The sequence below is a fragment of the Globicephala melas genome, chromosome 2, assembly GCF_963455315.2.
Source record: "Globicephala melas chromosome 2, mGloMel1.2, whole genome shotgun sequence".
Lineage (NCBI taxonomy): Eukaryota > Metazoa > Chordata > Mammalia > Artiodactyla > Delphinidae > Globicephala > Globicephala melas.
Window position 1 is genome coordinate 88326952 of NC_083315.2, and position 22665 is coordinate 88349616.

Here is a 22665-nt window from a genome sequence, read left to right on the forward strand (position 1 = left end):
AAATGCTCTTGCCTAAGGGGAAAAGAAAGGGGAAGTTTATAGACAGGTTTATTATTTTTGTATTGGGATGAACTGAGCCATTTCCCCAAGAGGAAAGAATCAAAGACAAACAAAGGGAGGAGGCAAAAAGCCCTTGGCAGTGACTAGAAGAGTATATCCAGTGGAGGTGTGGAAGGTGTCAGAGAGATGGGTAGTGTGAGGGCAGCAGATTTCAGTAAATGTTGCTGTGGTCCATGGCCTTCCATTTAAGGTCTTTGAAGAGTAGAGTAATTATAAAGGATGGAATTCCTTCTCATTACGTTTGGATTTAGACTTGTGTCTCTGTAACCTGTCACTGTCTTAACATGTGAGCTACATTAGTCTCCAGCTTAAGGTGGGCTCCTGTCATCTGCGATCTGAGCTTCAGAATTGCCTTCAGTGTTTATTCTACTCTTTATTACTTCTAATGATTTTTAAAATTTTACAGCTTCATTTCTTTTTCTCATAAATGTAGCCATTTTATATACCATCTTTCTTCTTACTGTCCTATGAAGTTCATATTTTCTCAAAAGTCTTATCTTGAATAAAGAGAACCATAGGAAATGTTTCAGATACTTAAAGTGACACAATGTATATGCCCATTTGTGTTCTAGATATTATTTATTCCCTGACTTAATGGTTTTTAGTGCCGAGCAGGAAAAATGAGAAACAATTACTAATTACAAGAATGAGAAATAGGAGTGATATTAAAGGATGTTTGGAATGCTATGGGAGCACATAGAGGGGATTTAATCTAGTCTAGGGAGTCATTGGTTACACACTGTCAACAGCTTCCCTGGGAAGGCTTCGTTAAGTTGAGGCCTCCTGAATGACTTTGGGTACCTTACTGTCAAACTAGCACATTCTTTTTATAAAAAAAATCATTCAACACTTAATGAATTAGGAAAGAAAAAGAGTTTCTTCATAAAGATGTAAAGATAGATTTTTTTCCCACAATAGTCTATGTCATTAGAAACCTAATATCTGAGCTCTCTATGGGTTTCATAATCAATTTTAATTTGTCACTTAGACAAAACTGATTTTGCATCTTTTAGGGAAATTCCTGTTTCCCTATACCCTTACTGTCAATGAATCTCATTTTTAACTTTTAACTGCTAAATCCCAAATAAATGAGAAATGATAAACTATTTGTTAACAATAGCCCTTATAAAAAGAGTTAAGGGAGACATAAGATTGAAACCTTAGAAAACTCTTCTAATTTTGCATAATAAATAGGTGACTTGAGTCTTTTTGGATGAAATAGAACTAAACCCTTATACATTCCAGAATTTTAGATCTTTTCAACATTCTTCTGTTATTGTTTCAACTATTACTTCATCCTGAGGGAGTGAGTATAAAAACTAGCTGTGACTGAAGTTGCTGTGCTGGGGGTGACTGGCTTTCCTCATCAAAATTTTTAACCTTTAAGGTGGCATCCACAGTTTGCCTACTTCTTATACCCACCCATATCAGGAAAAAGCATTGCTCGTTTAGACTTAAAAGATTGAGCTCCCCTTTCCCTAAGTAGCAACTGCTATTAATCCACAATAGCGAGGTAGTGGCCACTCTTGACTTCAAACTCATTCCAGTGCTTACATACTACCAATAACTTAAAGAAATGCACCAGATGGAGTGGTATTCTTCTTTACCTTCTAGTGCTATTACAGGATTTTCCTTATTTTCATCTCTAGTAACATAAGTGAGGTTTTTGTTAGGGATGAGGAAGAGTTTCACCCCTGAGTTCATCTTCCCCAAGAGCCTTGGAAGGCTAGTTTGGGATGAATGTACAGGTCAGGTTCAGTTTGACATGTTCCTTTTCTTCTGTCTTGTACGTGCCTGCTGGGACCTTTTAAAGAGGTTTGAGCAAATTCAGCCATTCATCCGTATAAAAGTACAAAAATCAGTTCTCCTCTTTACCACCCATAATGGTATAGTTAGGGAAGAAGAGAATGCACTTAACCCCATCTAGACTCACGGCCCCCACTCTGCGGGCATGCTTTCAAACATTACTGTACTGCCCTCACTCTGCAAGCACACAGCCTACTGGTGCAATCAATTTCTGGGAGCATGATTGACCTATTTTTCTCTGCCATTCAGACTTCTTCCAAACAGGCATACCTGTAACCCTTGGCATACAAATTCTCTAAAAAAAGAATCCAGATATTTACAAATGGTTAGGTTAAATGTAAAATGGGGATAGTTCTTCCATAAGAATTGTTAAACAGGGGAGGTGGTGAAACATGGATGTTACTGCTATGATAACAGTTGCATAGTGAGCACTAACGTCCCACGGGGATCCTTCAGGCTTTAGACTAGTGTCTTCTATGTCACACTGCATTCCAAGGTTCAGATTCAGCTTGTGCCTCCCTTTTTTTTTTTTTAATTCCCCGCCACGTCCTACTCCATTGGCTAAAACAGTTTAGTTTTTAAAGAGATGGTAATAAGCAAAAGGGAGACATCATGGTGTTCACTGTGTTTGTTTCTTTCCCTGCTTTCTGAAAAACTCGATCTGTGATAGACCGCCTCTGAGATGGAGATTAGCAGGCAGAAGCGTTTTTAGAGAGTGCTTTTGGGATCCTCAACTGTGAAATGGAAGGGAAGCAAGTAGAACTGAGCAGAGGGACAAGTCAAGCTGCAGTCCTGTCTGGGTGGAATACCTGTAGGGAGCTCTAAAGGTAAAATTATCCTTCAGGGCTGCCCATATTTGGGACAAGGGGCCAGGCCTTTATACTCCTGGGACAATCATTTATTAGATGCAGTCCATCCAGGAAAGACATATGGCTTTGGACAAGGTTGTTCTCTGCCACTCACCCCTGAAAGTGGCTGACAGCTGAGGGCTGTATGCCTGCAGCACTCTCAGCAGCTTGCCGACTCAGTCCATTCCTGAACAAGGATCTGAGCAACATATCATGGCAGCCATCCCATTGCCTGATGTGTACCTGTGGAAAAGTTTATTTCCAAGGTTCCAAAGTTTAGAGCTTGTAGTCTGAGACAAGTACATAATGTCCATATAAAAGCTGGAATATTTGTGAATACTGTTGACCAAAAGGAAATTCTCTCTTAATCCTGATTGGGCCTGTAATTCTTTTATAGTCATATATACTCTTAAGCAAAGAATATTCATTATTATCCATACCTGTCTAGTCAAAAGGGAAAATAATTAAGGGAAGCTTTAAAATAGTCATCTTCTAAGGAACTTACCAGTCGTTAGGCATGACCTCCTTAAGTCTACACATAATTGGAGGAGAGCTGGTAAAGAGAGACACTGCTTCCCAATGAATTGTCGTGGTAATGCAGTTGGATATTGCCTTTCTAACTAGTGTGGAGTAGTGGGGATGAAAGGTCAATATGGAAATGCCTAGCTATTCGCAGTATTGCAGTGTAGAATAAGCAGTAGAGGCTACTTCTATTTAGTTTTAGAATAAAGAGAAATCACTATAGACCATTTGATGAAAGGCTTCAGAGGTGAGGCTCTTGACAAGCCTGTGGGAGATGGACAGAATCCATTGGGAGACAGGTAAGGTAATACTATGAGCAAAGGCACAGCTCAAAATGCTCAGAGGATACTGGGAAATAAATATATCTGCCTGACTGTAACTACTTGTGGAGTAGAAACAGGAAGAGGCTGGGACCAGATAATCAACTCCTCTATCCCCAGGACAAAATGATAGCAAAAGTTTAAAGAGGAGACTCACTTGGTAAAAGCAGTTTCTTATGAAGGCAAATCCAATATACTGTGGGAATGAAACAGACTAATGAGAAGTTATATAATGTCCAGCTATGAGACAATGGCCACGTTAGCATCAATGAGAATAAAAGGGGAAGATACAATGACCTATGAGGAAATATCAATCTTCTTTATCCCTGTGTAATCCCTTAGGATCTGAACTAAGAGAATCTATGAATTATATTCATAGACTATATTATATATATTATATAATTATATATATAACATATAGTTTTACTATATATATAATTATATTCATAGATTCATATTCATAGAGAATCTATGAATTATATTCTTTATATTAGAATATAAAGAATTATATTCTTTACTGTGACGTAGACTATGGTACTAGCACAGTCCACACAATCTTTTCAAATGTTATTAGCTTATTTGACTTCCTTGGCATATTTCTACAGAGCTATAGCTTGATATACATGATTTTCTACCATAGACTATTAGGCAGAAGTTTTCATTTGTTCCCCATCACCCCCTTGACAAAGGATTGGCAGAAAAGAAAGACCTGGGTGTCTACTTCTTGTATTTCTATAATTCCTTATAACATGGAAAAATATTTTCTGAAAGTAAAAGGGTCAGTTATGTTACACCTAATACAGATGTATTAAACATTATCAATATGCATGGATTTCATGAAGCACTGTATAGTTTAGTCCATACATATTCATAGTAATGAAATTTCGAAGACTATTTCCTCAAGAAACTTCCTGAAGACTAAACAGAGTCTTATGCCACCTCAGAACAAATAATTGATCTTTGGGAACCCAAAATTGAATGTGCTAGAATACTGGTCCCCTACCATTTCCAGTCAGTTTGAATGCGACTTTAAAAACCAAACCAAGAAAGGAGAGATAAGATGGTGGAGTAGGAGGACACAAAACTCACCTCCCCACAATGAACACATCAAAAATACATCTACACGTAAAGCAATTCTCACTGAAAACTAACTGGAGACTGATAGAAAGGCTCTTGTACAACCAAGGCTGTAAGAAAGATACACACGGGATTGAGTAGGAAAGGAAGAGACAGACGTGATCAAGTTAGGACCTGTGCCCCTGGGAGAGGACTCAGAAGAGAAGGGGGATTACAAGGTCTGGGAGATCCTCCCTGGGGAGTGAGCAGTGCAAGCCACACATGGGTGCCCCAGCTCTGGGGTTCAACACTGAGAAGACAAGTCCCCTTGGCTGGTTGGAGGGCTCATGGGACTAAAAGGAGACCTGTGGGAAGCCTGGACTCCACCCATGAGGAGCATGCACACACTTGCTTACTCCGGAAGCCAGGCAGAGAGGGAAGAATGAAACTGTATGGGATGTTGGCTGGTTTCTCATGACCACCCCAACCTGGGACAAGTGCCTGCTCTAGCCCAGCTTCACAATGCAGCTCCATGCTGGGGCGAGGGCTGCTATGGCCAAGGGGAGAGCTGAGTTGTGAAGGAAGGAACTGGCCCAGACCCAGTTCCTGAAGAGGACATGAGCAGCCGTCACTGGCACTAAGTGGCCCCAGGCTTTGAATGCAGCTGTGGCTGCCACAGTGCATGCCCAGACCCATCCTAGCACCCACACCCAGCCCCACCTCCTCTACAGCACAGCTCCACACTAGTGCAAGTGCTGTAATGGCTGAAGGGAGAGCTCAGTTGTGAGGGACAAAGGTGGCTCAGACCAGAGTGGTATCTAAGTGGGGAGGGGCCAACCATTACTGGTTCTTACAGAGGCAGTGCATCAGAAGCCATCTGGAACCCTTGACTGTCACAGCCCACACCCAGACCCATGCCAAGCACCCACATCAGCCCCTCTTGCTCCAGCACTGCTCCCCTGTGGGACAGGGGAAACAGAGCTGGGAGGGGGAAGTACACACACTTAAAGGGAACACAGCCAGCTCAGACTCAACCCTCTGGGCTTCTACTCCAGCAACTTGGACCCCAACCACACCCCCAATAGGGACGTTCTGGCAGATGACCAGTGGAGAATCCCCAGCTCACGCCAGGCACTGGCCCTAGCCCCTCCATCTCCATCTGCACCTCCTTACAAGATGATAGCTGCCAGCACATCCTGGGGAAAGACATGATTCATGTTCACATCAGATCCAGCTCTCCCACGATAGCTGCTGGGCACATGCAGACTGTATAGAGACACTCACACACAAGGACACCCCTTCAAGACCAGGATAGGTAACTGTTTCACCTAACATCACAGAGACAGAGAAAGTTAAGCAAAATGAGAAGACAGAGGAATTTATTTCAAATGAAAAGACAAGAGAAAACTCCTGAAAAAACAACTAATACAAAAGAAATAAATAATTTACCAGATAGAGTTCAAAGCATTAGTAATAAGAATGCTAATTGAATTAGGGGAAAAAAATAGATGAACACAGTGATAATTTTGACAAGAAACTAGAAAATATAAAAAAGAACCTGCAAGAATTGAAGAATACAATAACTGAAATGAAAAGCTCTAGAAGGAATGAACAGCCATCTAGGTGATCGAGAAGAATGCATAAGTAACCTGGAAAATTGAATAATGAAAATTATCCAATCATAACAGCAAAAAGAAAAACAAATTTTAAAAAATGAAAACTGTTTAAAGGACCTCTGGAATATCAGGTATACTAATACGTTATAGGGGTCCCAGATGGAGAAGAGAAAGGGGTTGAAAATGTATTTGAATAAATTATAGCTGGAAACTTCCCATACCTGAAGAAGGAAACAGATATCCAGGTTCAGGAAACACAGATGGTCCCAAACAATATGAAACCAAACAGACCCATACAAAGATATAATTAAATGGCAAAAGTTAAAGATCAATATATAATCTTAAAGGGAGCAAGAGAAAAACAGTCATATACAAGGGAACCCTCATAAGGCTATCAGCTGATTTTTCTGCAGAGACTTTGCAAGCTAGAAAGGAGTAGCATGATATATTCAAAGTGCTAAAAGGAAAAAACTGTCAACCTGGATACTCTACCCAGCAAGATTATCATTTAGAATAGGAGAGATAAAGAACTTCTCACACAAGCAAAAACTAAAAGAGTTCATCAATACTAAACCTATGCTAAAAGAAATGTTAAAGGCTCTTGTCTAAGTGGAAAAGAAAAGGCTATAACAAGAAGGAAATATCTATAGGAAAGGAAAAATTCCACTAGTAAAGGCAAATACCTAGTAAAAGCTGAGGATCAACCACTTAAATAAGCTAGTAAGATGATTAAAAGACAAAAAAACTGTAAAATAAACTTTAAACTGGTAAAGGGATAAACTTGAAGATACAAAACATGACATCAAAAACACAATGTGGGGGAAGGGAGTAAAAAATGTAAATCACTTAGAATGTATTTTAACTTAAATGACTAGAAATTTATAACATGGAGATACAGATATGGGTCAACATATATAAACCCCATGGTAACCACAAATCAAACAACTCCAATAGATACACAAAAACTAGAGAGAAAGGAACCCAAGCATAAAGAAAATCATCAAACCACAAGGGAAGAAACTAAAAGAAGAAGACAGGGAAAGAGAAGAACTACAAAAACAAAAGAAACCAAAAAACAACAGAAATAACAAAAGGACAATAAGTACATTCCCATCAGTAATCACTTTAAATGTCAGTGGACTAAATGCTCCAATCAAAAGGCATAGGGTAGATAACTGAAATAAAAAACAAGACCTATCTATATGTTGCTTACAGGAGACTCACTTCAGAGCTAAAGACAATCAGACTGAAAGTGAAGGGATGGACAAAGATATTTCATGCAAACAGAAATGACCAGAAATGGGTTCAGACAAAATAGACTTTAAAAGAAAGTCTATAACAATAGAAAAAAGAAGCACATTATATTATAATAAATACAAGAAGAGGATATAACATTCACTAACATATATGGACCTAATACAGGAACACCTAAATATATAAAGCAAATATTAACAGACATAGAGGGAGAAATGAACAATAATACAATAATAGTTGAGGACTTTAACACACCACTTATATCAATGGACAGATCATCTAGCAGAAAATCAATAAGAAGACAGTGGTCTTAAATGACACATTAGACCAGTTGGACTTCATATATATCTACAGGACTTCCATCCTAACAGCAGAATACATATTCTTTTCAAGTGCACATGGAACATTTTCCAGAATAGATCACATATTAGCCCACAAAAAAAATCTCAGCAAATTAAGCAGATATAAACTATGTCAGGCTTTTTTCCAACCACAGTGTTATGACACTAGAAATCAATTACAGGAGGAAAAATGGAAAAAAGCACAAATACGTGGAGATTAAACAACATGCTACTAAAAAACCAATGGGTCAGTGAGGAAATCAAAGAGGCAACCAGAAAATACCTTGACTCAAATGAAAATGGAAACACAACTTTTCAAAATCCATGGGATATGGCAAAAGCAGTTCTAAGAAGGAAGTTTATAGAGATACAGGCCCACCTCAATAACAGGAAAAATCTAAAACAACCTAACCTACCACCTAAAGGAATTAGAAAAAGAGGAACAAACAAAGCCCAAAGTCAGCAGAAGGAAAGAAATAGTAAAGATCGGGAGAAGGGACTTCCCTGGTGGCGCAGTGGTTGAGAGTCCACCTGCCGATGCAGGGGACATGGGTTCGTGCCCCGGTCCGGGAGGATCCCACATGCCGCGGAGCGGCTGGGCCCGTGAGCCATGGCCGCTGGGCCTGCGCCTCCGGAGCCTGTGCTCTGCAACGGGAGAGGCCACAACGGTGAGAGGCCCACGTACCGCCAAAAAAAAAAAAAAAAGATCGGGAGAAAATAAATAAAATAGAGATGCCTTCCCCCAAAATAGAAAACAGCAATAAAACCAAGAGCAGTTTTTTGAAAAGATAAACAAAATTCACAGGTATTTAGCCAGCTTATTAAGAAACAAGAGAGAAGACCAAATAAACAAAGTGAGAAATAAAAGAAAAATAATAACTGATAGCACAGAGATACAAAAAATCATGAGCATACTATGAATAGTTATATGCCAACAAATTGGAAAACCTAGAAGAAATGGACAAATTTCTAGAAACATAAAAGCTCACACGATTGAATCAGGAAGAAATAGACAATTGGGACAGACCAATGATTAGTAGTAAATTGAATTTGTAATTTAAAAACTCCAAGCAAACATAAGTCCAGGACCAGACACATAATTATATATTAGCACATATAAAGAAGTGCTAATACCTGTCTTCCTCAAACAATTCAAAAAATGTGAAGAGGAAGGAACACTCCAGAATTCATTCTATGAGGGCACAAAACCAGACAAAGACACTATAAAAAAAAGAAAACTGCAGGCCAATATCTGTGATGAATATACATGCAAAAATCCTCAACAAAAATATTACCAAACTCGACAATACATAAGAAGGATCACACACCATGATCAAGTTGTATTTATTCTAGGGATTCAAGGATGGTTCAATATTCAGAAATAAGTCAATGTGATATACATTATCAAAGAAGATAAAAATCACATGGTCATCTCAATAAACACAGAAAAAGCATTTGACAAAATTCAACGTCCATTCACGTTAAAAATTCTCAAACTTGTATAGAGGGAACATATCTCAACATATTAAAGTTCATTTATGACAGACCCACAGCTAACATCATACCCACAGCTAACATCATACTCAAAGGTGAAAAGCTGATGGGCTTCCCTGGTGGCGCAGTGGTTGAGAGTCCGCCTGCTGATGCAGGAGACATGGGTTCGTGCCCCAGTCCAGGAAGATCCCACATGCCGCGCAGTGGCTGGGCCCATGAGCCATGGCTGCTGACCCTGTGTGTCCAGAGCCTGTGCTCTGCAACGGGAGAGGCCACAACAATGAGAAGCCCATATACCGCAAAAAAAAAAAAAAAAAAAAAGAAAAGCTGAAAGCCTTCCCTCTAAATTCAGGGACAAGGATGCCCACTCTTGCCACTTCTCTTTAACATGGATATACCATGTTCTTGGAATGGCAGAATTAATATTGTTAAAATATCCATATTACCCAAAGCAATCTGTAGATATAATGCGATCCTATCAAAGTACCCATGACATTTTTCAGAGAACTAGAACAACTAATCCTAAAACTTGTACAGAACTACAAAAGACACCAATTAGCCCACAATCTTGAGCAAAAAGAACAAAACTGGAGGTATCGCACTCCCTGACTTCAGAATATACTACAAAGCTATAGTAATAAAGACAGTACAGTACTGACACAAAAACAGACACATAGATCAATGGAACAGAATATAAAATCCAAAAGTAAACCCATGCAATTATGGACAACTAATCTATGACAAAGGAGGCAAGTGTATACAATGGAGAAAAGACATGCTCTTCATTAAGTGGTACTGGGAAAACTGGATGGCTACACATAAAAGAACGAAATTAGAACATTTTCTCACACCATATATAAAAATAAACTCAAAATGGATTAAAGATATGAATGTAAGACCTGAAACCATAAAATTCCTACAAGAGAACATAAGCAGAACACTGTTTGACATAAATCATAGTGGTATCTTTCAGACATGTCTAAGGAAACAAAAGCAAAAATTAAAAATGGACCTTAATTAAACTTAAAAGCCTTTACACAGCAAAGGAAACCATCAATAAAAAGAAAAGACAGGGTTCAAGATAGCAGAGTAGAAGGACGTGCTCTCACTCCCTCTTGCAACAGTATCAGAATCACAACTAACTGCTGAACAATCATCGACAGGAAGACACTGGAACTCAATGAAAAAGATACCCCACATCCAAAGACAATGGAGAAGCCAAAATGAGATGTTAGGAGGGGCACAATCCCAATAAAATCAAATCCCATAACTGCTGGGTGGGTGACTCACAAACTGGAGAACACTTATACCACAGAAGTCCACCCATTGGAGTGAAGGTTTTGAGCCCCACATCAGGCTTCCCAGCCAGGGGGTCTGGCAACAGGAGGAGGAATTCCTAGAGAATCAGACTTCGAAGGCTAGCGGGATTTGATTGGACTTTGACAGGATGGGGGAAAAAGAGACTCCACTCTTGGAAGTCACACACAAAGTAGTGTGCACATTGGGACCCAGGGAAAGAAGTCACCCCATAGGAGACTGAACCAGACCGATCTGCTAGTGTTGGAGGGTCTCCTGCAGAGGCAAGGGGTGGCTGTGTCTCACGGTGAGGAAAAGGACACTGGCAGCAGAAGTTCTGGGAAGTACTCCTTGGCATGAGCCCTCCCAGAGTCTGTCATTAGCCCCACCGAAGAGCCCGGGTAGGCGCCAGGATTGGGACACCTCAGGCCAAACAACCAACAGGGAGGGAACCCAGCCCCACCCATCATCAGACAAGAGGTTAAAGTCTTACTGAGCTCTGCCCATCAGATCAACACCCAGCTCTACCCACCACAAGTCCCTCCCATCAGGAAACTTGCACAAGCCTCATAGACAGCCTCATCCACCAGAGGGCAGACAGCAGAAGCAAGAAGAACTACAATCCTGCAGCCTGTGGAACAAAACCCACATTCATAGAAAGACAGACAAGATGAAAAGGCAGAGGGCTATGTACCAGATGAAGGAACAAGACAAAGCCCCAGAAAAACAACTAAATGAAGTGGAGATAGGAAACCTTCCAGAAAAAGAATTCAGAATAATGATAGTGAAGATGATCCAGGATCTCGGAAAAAGAATGGAGGCAAAGATTGAGAAGATTCAAGAAATGTTTAACAAAGACCTACAAGAATTAAAGAATAAACACCTAGAAAAATTAAAGAACAAACAAAGATGAACAATGCAATAACTGAAATGAAAAATACACTAGAAGAATCAATAGCAGAATAACTGCGGCAGAAGAGCAGATAAGTGACCTGGAAGACAGAATGGTGGAATTCACTGCTGTGAAACAGAATAAAGTAAAAAGAATCAGAAGAAATGAAGACAGCCGAAGAGACCTCTGGGACAACATAACAGGCAACAACATTCGCACTATAGGGGTCCCAGAAGGTGAAGAGAGAGAGAAAAGACCTAAGAAAATATCTGAAGATATTATAGTCGAAAATTCCCTAACATGGGAAAGGAAATAGCCACCCAAGTCCAGGAAGCACAGAGAATCCCATATAGGATAACCCAAAGGAGAAACATGCTGAGACACATAGTAATCAAACTGGCAAAAATTAAAGACAAAGAAAAATTATTGAAAGCAGCAAGGGAAAAATGACAAATAACATACAAAGGAACTCCCATAAGGTTAAGAGCTGATTTCTCAGTAGAAACTCTACAAGCCAGAAAGGAGTGTCATGTTATACTTAAAGTGATGAAAGGGAAGAACCTACAACCAAGATTACTCTACCCAGCAAGGATCTCATTCAGATGCCATGGAGAAATCAAAAGCTTTGCAGACAAGCAAAAGCTAAGAGAATTCATCACCGCCAAACCAGCTCTACAACAAATGCTAAAGGAACTTCTCTAAGTGTGAAACACAAGAGAAGAAAAGGACCTACAAAAACAAACCCAAAACAATTAAGAAAATGGTAATGGGAACATACATATCGATAATTACCTTAAATGTGAATGGATTAAATGCTCCAACCAAAAGACACAGGCTCTCTGAATGGATACAAAAACAAGACCCATATATATGCTGTCTACAAGAGACCCACTTCAGACCTAGGGACACATACAGACTGAAAGTGAGGGGATGGAGAAAGATATTCCATGCAAATGGAAATCAAAAGAAAGCTGGAGTAGCAATACTCATATCAGATAAAATAGACTTTAAAATAAAGAATGTTACAAGAGAGAAGGAAGGACACTGTGTAATGATCAAGGGATCAATGCAAGAAGATATAACAATTATAAATATATATTCACCCAACATAGGGGCACATCAATACATAAAGCAAAGGCTAACCACTTTAAAAGAGTAAATGAACAGTAACACAATAATAGTGGGGGAATTTAACACCTCACTTACACCAGTGGACAGATCATCAAAACAAAAAATTAATAGGAAACACAAGCTTGAAATGACATAAAAGACCAGATGGATTTAATTGATTATAGGACATTCCATCTGAAAACAGCAGATTACACTTTCCTCTCAAGTGCACACAGAATATTCCCCAGCATAGATCACATCTTGGGTCACAAATCAAGCCTTGGTAAATTTAAGAGAATTGAAAGCATATCACGCACTTTTTTTGACTACAATGTTATGAGATAAGAAATTAATTACAAACGTAATAAAAAAACATAAAAATCACAAACACATGTAGGCTAAACAACACATTACTAAATAACTGAGAGATCACTGGAGAAATCAAAGAGGAAATCAGAAAATACCTAGAGACAAATGACAATGAAAACATGACAATCCAAAACCTATGAGATGCAGCAAAAGCACTTCTAAAGGGGAAGTTTATAGCAAAACAATCATACCACAAGAAAGAAGAAAAATCTCAAATAAACAATCTAACCTTACACCTAAAGCAACTAGAGAAAGAACAAACAAAGCCCAAAGTTAGCAGAAGGAAAGCAATAATAAATATCAGAGAAGAAATAAATGAAATAGAAACGAAGTAAACAATAGCAAAGATCAATAAAACTAAAAGCTGGTTCCTTGACAAGATAAACAAAATTGGTAAACCTTTAGCCAGACTCATCAAGAAAAAAATGGAGAGGACTCAAATCAATAAAATTAGAAATGAAAAAGGAGAGGTTACAATGGACACTGCAGAAACACAAAGCACCTTAAGAGACTACCAGAAGGAAATTTATGCCAATAAAATAGACAACCTGGAAGAAATGGACAAATTCATAGAAAGGTATAACCTTTGAAGACTGAACCAGGAAAAAATAGAAAATATGAACAGACCAATCACAAGTAAAGAAATTGAAACTGTGATTTAAAATCTTCCAACAAACAAAAGCCCAGGACCAGACAGATTCACAGGTGAATTCTATCAAACATTTAGAGAAGAGCTAACACTCATCCTTCTCAAACTCTTCCAAAAAATTGCAGAGGAAGGAACACTGCCAAACTCATTCTATGAGGCCACCATCACCCTGATACCAAAACCAGACAAAGATTCTACAAAAAAAGAAAATTACAGACCAATATCATTGATAAATATAAATACAAAAATCCTCAACAAAATACTAGCAAACAGAAACCAACAGCACATTAAAAGGATCATACAGCATGATCAAGTGGGGTTTATCCCAGGGATGCAAGGATTCTACAATATACACAAATCAATCAATGTGATACACCATATTAACAAACTGAAGGAGAAAAACCATATGATCATCTCAATAGATGCAGAAAAATCTCTTGACAAGAATCAACACCAATTTATGATAAAAACTCTCCAGAAAGTGGGCATAGAGGGAACCTACCTCAACATAATAAAGACCATATATGACAAACCCACAAGAAACATCTTCTCAATGGTGAAAAACTGAAAGCATTTCCTCTAAGATCAGGAACAAGACAAGGATGTCCACTGGTGCCACTATTATTCAACATAGTTGTGGAAGTCCTAGCCACAGCAATCAGAGAAGAAAAAGAAAAGGAATACAAATTGGAAAAGAAGAAGTAAAACTGTCACTGTTTGCAGATGACATGATACTATACATATACAGTCCTAAAGATACCACCAGAAAACTACTAGAAATAATCAATTAATTTGGTAATGTTGCAGGATACAAAATTAATGCACAGAAATCTCTTGTATTTCTATACACTAATAATGAAAGATCAGAAATAGAAATTAAGGAAACTCCCATTCACCATTGCAACAAAAAGGATAAAATACCTAGGAATAAACCTACCTAAGGAGGTAAAAGAACTGTACTCAAAGAACTATAAGACACTGATGAAAGAAATCAAAGATGACACAAACAGATGGTAAGATATACCATGTTCTTGGATTGGAAGAATCAACATGGTGAAAATGACTATACTACCCAAAGCAATCTACAGATTCAATGCAATCCCTATCAAACTAGCAATGTCATTTTTCACAGAACTAGAACAAAAAATTTCACAATTTGTATGGAAACACAAAAGAGCCCAAATAGTCAAAGCAGTCTTGAGAAAGAAAAATGAAGCGGGAAGAATCAGGCTCCCAGATGTCAGACTATACTACAAAGCTACAGTAATCAAGACAGTATGGTACTGGCCAAAGAACAGAAATATAGATCAATAAAACAGGATAGAAAACCCAGACATAAACCCACGCACATATGGTCACCTTATTTTTGATAAAGGAGGCAAGAATATACAATGGAGAAAAGACAGCCTCTTCAATAAGTGGTGCTGGGGAAAATGCAGAGCTACATGTAAAAGAATGAAATTAGAATACTCCCTAAAACCATACACAAAAGTAAACTCAAAATGGATTAAAGACCCAAATGTAAAGCCAGACACTATAAAAGTCTTAGAGGAAAACATAGAACACTCTATGACATAAATCACATCAAGATCCTTTTTGACCCACTTCCTAGAGAAATGAAAATAAAAACAAAAAGACACTTGGGACCTAATGAAACTTAAAAGCTTTTGCACAGCAAAGGAAACCATAAACAAGACGAAAAGACAACCCTCAGAATGGGAGAAAATATTTGCAAATGAAGCAACTGACAAAGGATTAATCTCCAGAATTTACAAGCAGCTCATGCAACTCAATATCAAACAAACAAACAACCCAATCCAAAAATGGGCAGAAGAGCTAAATAGACATTTCTCCAAAAAAGATATACACCTTGCCAACAAACACATGAATGGATGCTCAGCACCACTAACCATTAGAGAAATGCAAATCAAAACTACGAGGTATCTCCTCACACCAGTCAGAATGAAGATCATGAAAAAATGTACAAACAATAAATTCTGGAGAGGGTGTGGAGAAAAGGGAACCCTCTTGCACTGTTTGTGGGAATGTAAATTGATACAGCCACTATGGAGAACATTATGGAGGTTCCTTAAAAAACTAAAAATAGAACTACCATATGACCCAGCAATCCACTATAGGCATATACCCTGAGAACACCATAAGTCAAAAAGACACATGCACCATTATAAGTTCTGCTGCTTTCCATGTGCTTTCAAGGCAAGTCCAGTCTACTTCTTATAAACTGTTTCTTGCAATTCTGGCTTGCTTTCAATACTTTTCATTGCCTTACTTCAATATATTTTTGGACGATAGTTATCATTTAGAACCCTACAGCTTTGTGATTTGCAGTGCCCCTGAGCTCCATTTTTCAACGCGCTGTTTTGGGAGCTGGCCACCAAACTGCAGGATTACTTCAGGCCCTATTCTGGTTCTGGGGAGCAAGCTGAGCCTTTGGTTAATTCTTCTTCCTGATTGGAAACTAGAGTGACATGAGCCTGTGCAAAGACCTAAAGGTAGTCTCTCATTGGTTCCCCCTCTTCCCGTTCATCCTCTGGACAAATTGCAAACTGTACAAAACAGGAGGTTAAAGGTGCTGATTCTCCAACTGGGGAGATTGTTAGTAAACCGGCTGGAATGGCAAACCCGAGCACCAGGAGATGAAAAATGAGGTGCGTTTTAGAAACCTTTCCCGATCACATGGTGTACCATCCTCTGGGTTTCCCATGCATGTTTTAGCTGTAGGAAGATTCCCTTGAACCTGGAGATTGGGGACCCGTGGAATGGGTACCATGCAGTATTACTTTAAAGGGTCTGCATTTGCTCACCCAACCTCACCAATCCTCTCAACCCCAAGAGTCTCCAGCCTTATGTCTCATCCAGCTGTGGGTCTAGATGTGGTCAATCCAGGTTGCATCACAGCCCCTGAACGAATTTTGTAAGAATTTCTCTCTCTTTCACTATCTTTGTGAGTTTTTTGGGGGTTTTTTGGTGTGTTTTTTTGCGGTACGCGGGCCTCTCACTGTTGTGGCCTCTCCTGTTGCGGAGCATAGGCTCTGGATGTGCAGGCTCCGCGGCCATGGCTCACGGGCCCAGCCGCTCCACAGCATGTGGGATCTTCCCGGACCGGGGCACGAACCCGTGTCCCCTGAATCGGCAGGCGGACTCTCAACCGCTGCACCACCAGGGAAGCTCTGGTTTTTGGGTTTTTTTTTGTAATTTATTTTTATAATCGGGTTTAGCTGATTTTCAATGCAGTATTTATGCCGCTTTACACCCACTTGATTCACTTACAGAGAGATATCAATAAATGCTTTTTAAGATTCTTACTACTCAGATATATTCTTCTGCGGTGAGTAGGGTGTGTTGAGTCCAGTTCATTGAGCAATGAGCAGGTCTTGTCTATTACTTATTTGGTTTATGAAACGCTATCTGTGCTAATTTCAAACTCTTGTTTTATGCATCACCCCTCCTCAACTTTCCCCTTAAGCAGCCATGTGTGTTTGCTAAATGTGTGACGGTGTTCTGTTCTGTAATTCAGCTCATGTGTAGCGATTTTTACATCCCCCCATAAGTGATATCTTATGATAAGCTTCTTTTTCTGTGTGACCTATTTCACTTAGAATCATTGTACCTAAATCCACTCATTATGCTGCTAGTAGCCTAATAACATTGATTTCATGACTCAGTGATATTCCATTGTACATAAGTACCACAACTTCTTTATCCATTTTTATCTTTCATGGAGTATTTAAGGTGTACCCAAGTGGAGGTTCTTGTAAACAGAGCAGCACTAAACTTTGGGGTGCCTGTGTCCTGTCGATTTTTGGTTTTCCCAAGATATACACCCATGAATGGAAGTGCCCTATGCTCTGTAGCTCTGTTATTCAGATGTTTTAGGAAACACCATAGACTTCTCCAGAGTGGCCCTTGGCAATTTACATCCCCCCGCCCATCAGCATAACAAGGCTCCCTCTTCTCCTTGGCCTTTCCTGCCTTTCTGGTTTTTACACCTTTCCAGGATGGCCCTTTTGACGGATGCGAAGTGAGACTTCCTTGTAGTGCTGATTTGCATTGCCCAGTTGTTTGGTTGGCCACAAAGGGCGGATGTGTTTTTCCTGAATATATTCAGGAGAAACGCATCGGCCCTTTGTGGCCAACTTCATCATTGGTGAAATTCTGCTGCTTTTCATGTGCTTTAAAAGCGAGTCCAATCTGCCTCTTGAAAACTGTTTCCTGCAATTGTGCCTTGCTTTCAAATCCTTTTCGTTGCGTTACCTCAATATATTTTTGGATGAGAGTTATCATTTATAACCCTGCAGCTTTGTGAATTGCACTGCCCCTGAGCTCCATTTTTCTGGGAGCTGGCCACAAAACCGCAGGATTGCTTCAGGCCCTATTCTGGTTACGGGGAGCAAGCTGAGCCTTTGATTAATTTTTCTTCCTGATGGGAAATTAGAGTAACATCTGCCTGTCCAAACACCTAGAGCTAGTCTCTTCTTCCCGTTCATCCTGTGGACAAATTGCAAACTGTACGAAACAGGAGGGTAAAGGTGCTGATTCTCCAACTGGGGAGATTGTTAGTAAAGCGGATGGAATGGCGAACCAGAGCACCAGGAGATGAACAGATGATGTGCGTTTTAGAAACCTTTCCTGATCACAAGGTGTACCATCCTCTGGGTTTCCCATGCATGATTTTGCTGTTGCAAGAATCCCCTGAACCTGGAGATTTGGGAACCATGGAATGGGTACCACACAGTATTACTTTAAAGGGTCTGCATTTGCTCACCCAAGCTCACCAATCCTCTCTGCCCCAAGAGTGTTCAGCCTTATGTCTCTTCCAGCTGTGGGTCTAGATGTGGTCAATCCAGGTTGCATCACAGCCCCTGAACGAATTTTGTAAGAATTTCTCAATCTCTCACTGTCTTTGTTTTTTTTTACTTTTTGTAATATATTTTTATAATGGGGTTTAGCTGATATTTAATGCAGTGTTTATGCGGCTTTACACCCACTTGATTCACTTACAAAGAGATATTAATAACTACTTTTTAAGATTCTTACTAGTCAGATATAATCTTCTGTGGTGAATAGGGTGTGTTGAGTCCAGTTCATTGAGCAATGAGTAGGTCTTGTCTATTACTTATTTGGTTTATGGAATGGTATCTGTGCTAATTTCAAACTCTTTTTTTATGCATCACCCCCACCTCACCTTTCCCCTTAAGCAGCCATAAGTGTGTTTGCTAAATGTGTGACGGTGTTCTGTTTTGTAATTCAGCTCATGTGTAGCGATTTTTACATCCCCCCTATAAGTGATATCTTATGATAAGTTTCTTTTTCTGTCTGACTTATTTCACTTAGAATCATCGTATCTAATTCCACTCATTATGCTGCTACTAGCCTTATGACATTGATTTCATGACTCAGTGATATTCCATTGTACATAAGTACCACAACTTCTTTATCCATTTTTCTCTTTCCTGGGATATTTATGGTGTACCCAAGTCGAGGTTCTTGTAAACAGAGCAGCACTAAACTTTGGGGTGCCTGTGTCCTGTGGATATTTGGTTTTTCCAAGATATACGCCCATGAATGGAAGTGCCCTATGCTCTGTAGCTCTGTTTTTAGATGTTTTACGAAACATCATACACTTCTCCAGAGTGGTCGTTGGCAATTTGCATCCCCCCCATTAGAATAACAAGTGTCCCATTTCTCCATGGCCTCTCCTGCGTTTCTGGTTTTTACACTTTATCAGGATGGCCCTTTTGACCGATGCAAAGTGAGACTTCTTTGTAGTGCTGATTTGCATCGCCCGCTTGTTTGGCCACTGCATCATGGGCGAAGTTCTGCCTCTTTTCATGTGCTTTCAAGGCGAGTCCAATCTACCTCTTGAAAACTGTTTCCTGCAGTTCTGCCTTGCTTTCAAATCCTCCTCGTTGCCTTACCTCCATATATTTTTGGACGATAGTTATCATTTATGCCGCTGCAGGTTTGTGAATTGCAGTGCCCCTGAGCTCCATTTTTCAACTCGCTTCTTTGGGAACTGGCCACAAAACTGCAGGATTGCTCTGCGCCCTATTCTGGTTCCGGGGGGCAGGTTGAGCCTTTGGTTAATTCTTCTTTCTTATTGGAAATTAGAGTGACATGTGCCTTTCCAAACACCTAGAGCTAGTCTCTCACTGTTTCCCCCTCTTCCGTTCATCCTCCAGACAAATTGCAAACTGTATGAAACAGGAGGTTAAAAGTGCTGATTCTCCCAGTGGAAGCTTGTTACTAAAGTGGGTGGAGGGGTGAACCCGACTACCAGTAGATGAGGAGATGACGTGTCTTTTCCAAATTCTTCCCGTTCAAATGGTGTACCATCTTCTGGTGTCACAGGCATGTTTTAGCTGTAGGAAGAGTCCCCTGCATGGAAGGAGAACAGCAGGGAGTTTTCCAAATCAGTTTCTCCCTGTATCCCAAACTGGGAAATTTTCAACTACAGGTACATGTATGTTCATTAAGGGTCTTGGGCAGTAGGCAGAGTCCGAGCTTTAGATGATTGAATTCTTCAGGGTCAGAAGCGCTCACCATCGCTCTCCTTTAGGTTACATTTTATCTGTCGTTGATAGATGATGTAGATATAGATATCTCTTCTTTTTCAGATTATTTCCCCTTATATGTTATGATAAAATATTGAGTGTAGTTCCCTGTGCTATACAGTAGTTTCTTGTTGATGATCTATTTTATACATAGCAGTGCGTATGTGTTAATCCCAAACGCTTATTTTATCCCTCTTCCCACATTTCCCCTTTGGTAATAATAAGTTATAAGATTTTATACTTCTCAGAAATGGTGGAGCTGAAAGAGAGGTATCATTTTCAATGGAAAAGCATTCAAAACAAGATTGCCGCTTCAGCCAAGATTATTAGATGTACATCCTTGGAAAGAAATCCCTTCATTTCTCTAATGTTGACCTGAAAAATAAGACAAACCCCTCCACTGAACTTGCTTAAAAGAAAATGATGGAAATATCAGATGGAAGTGTTAGAAACATCTTATATTACAAAAGCCTTATACACTGCTCTATGTTAATAACAGTTTGGCTCACACACCTGTTCATTGAAGTTACAATGTTCTCAAATTCTGTTACTGATCCTCCAGACTGGGCCCCAACAAGGGTCCTCCTGCCCAGTGTCACTGGAGCCAAGAGAACGAGACTAAGTTTGGTTGAGAAGCAAAGGAAAACTTTATAATTTGATCAGAGAATGGAGAGGTGAGAGCGTGCGCTGCCCCACGGGCTGTGGGCCGGGCGCTGTGTAGGGATCCCTTCAGCGTCAGCGGGAGGGAGGGGGCGGAGCTCTCCAGGGGCCGGTTGGCTGTCGCGGAGGCTGCATGGGGCCCCGCGAGCTGAGGTGTCGGCCCAGCCATTTTGCACTAGGAAATCGGGTCTGAAGTGCCGGGCGTGAAGCCTCTGTCTGCGGAACCCTACGAGCAAGTGAAATTAGACAAAGCAGAAAGGGAAAAAAGGTTAGACTTTATTTTATTGCCCAGATCCTATTTATCTCCCACGAATTTTTAATAGGCTTTGCGGGTGACAAAGCCCTCCTCTGCCTTTTTTTCGTTCCTCATTCTAGGGGGACTGAGGGTGCAGACCCCTCTTCTGTAACTTCTTCGTGCTGAGTTGGGAGTCCTCATACCCGGCGGCGGGGGGTGGGGGGGGAGGAGCAGAACTTCTCCCCAGCAGCCTCCAGGTGAGTTTCATTGTCCCCAGGGCTCCTCCCTCACTGCTCGTATGCCTGAGTACCAACATTTGAAGTTTAATAGATTCTAATGACTTTTAAGTGTCCAGGAAAGAGATGCCCAGAGACGCTAGGGTGGCCGGTTTTACCCCGGCCCCACATTTGTTCGGCTACCTTAGGCTGACGGTTTCTGCCAGCCAAGACGCGCTGACTAGTAGTCTGCACTTTCTTCAATTAAGCCACTTAATTAACTTAAAAGAATCATCTTTTCCTTTCAATGTTTCATATAGAGGCCCAGCTATTAGACTGTAGTTAGGGATCCAGTTGCAGCAAACCCCGGCCTCCCCAGGAACCCTTACGTTGTCTTCTTGATTTAGGAAGGGTAAGGCTGCAAATGGCTTCTTCCCTTTCCTGGGATGGGCTTCTCCGACCTTCTGTGAGAATGAAGGCCAGGCAAGTCAACTTAGTCTGTGATATTTGAGCCTTTTTCTTGGACACCTTCTATCCTTTATTGCCTGGGTAGTTCAGAGACCTCCTAGGGCTGGCAATCAGAATGTCGTCTGCATATTGAAGGAGGGTTCACTTCTTCAGAGGTAGATCTTTTAGGTCTTTAGCTAAAGTTTCCCCAAAGATGGTGGGGGAATTTTTGAACCCTTGTGGTGGGACGGCCCAGCAGTATTCTTTCTGTTGTATGTTGAGTCCTGTCAGTGAAAAGCTAAACTTTCTTGTGACACTGGGACGAACGGAATACAGAAGAAGGCATCTTTTAAGTCTAATACAGAATACGAGTTGCTGGTGGAGAGTAGAATGACGAGCAGTGTGTAGGAATTAGGAACTACTGGATGTATATACTCGGTGGCTTCACTGACTTTCCTGACGTCATTTAGCAGGTACCCAGCAGCCCACGGGGCTCTCATGGTCAGGGCCCCCCGCCCAGGATATGGAGCTCACCTGTACAAGTACCCAGCAGCCCACGGGGCTCTAGTGGTCAGGCCCCTCCCAGGATATGGAGCTCACCTGGGCTGGCACCCAGCAGCCCATGGGGCTCTCGTTGGCAGGGCCCTCCCAGTATACGGAGCTCACATGGGCAGGTACCCTGACAGCCTGGGCCCACAGGAACCGTGCACATAGCCCTCATCGCAGAGCACCCCCAGCTCACCTGTTGGTCAGAGCTGACCCAGAGCACCTCAGAGCAGGACTTGAACTAACAAACAGCAGCTCCGACAGGTCTGTGACCCTGGGCTTCACTCTGTGCGGCCTCACTCCGCCTGGACTTCCAGAGGCTTCCACTGCAGCCAGGGCACCAGGCCTCTGTCT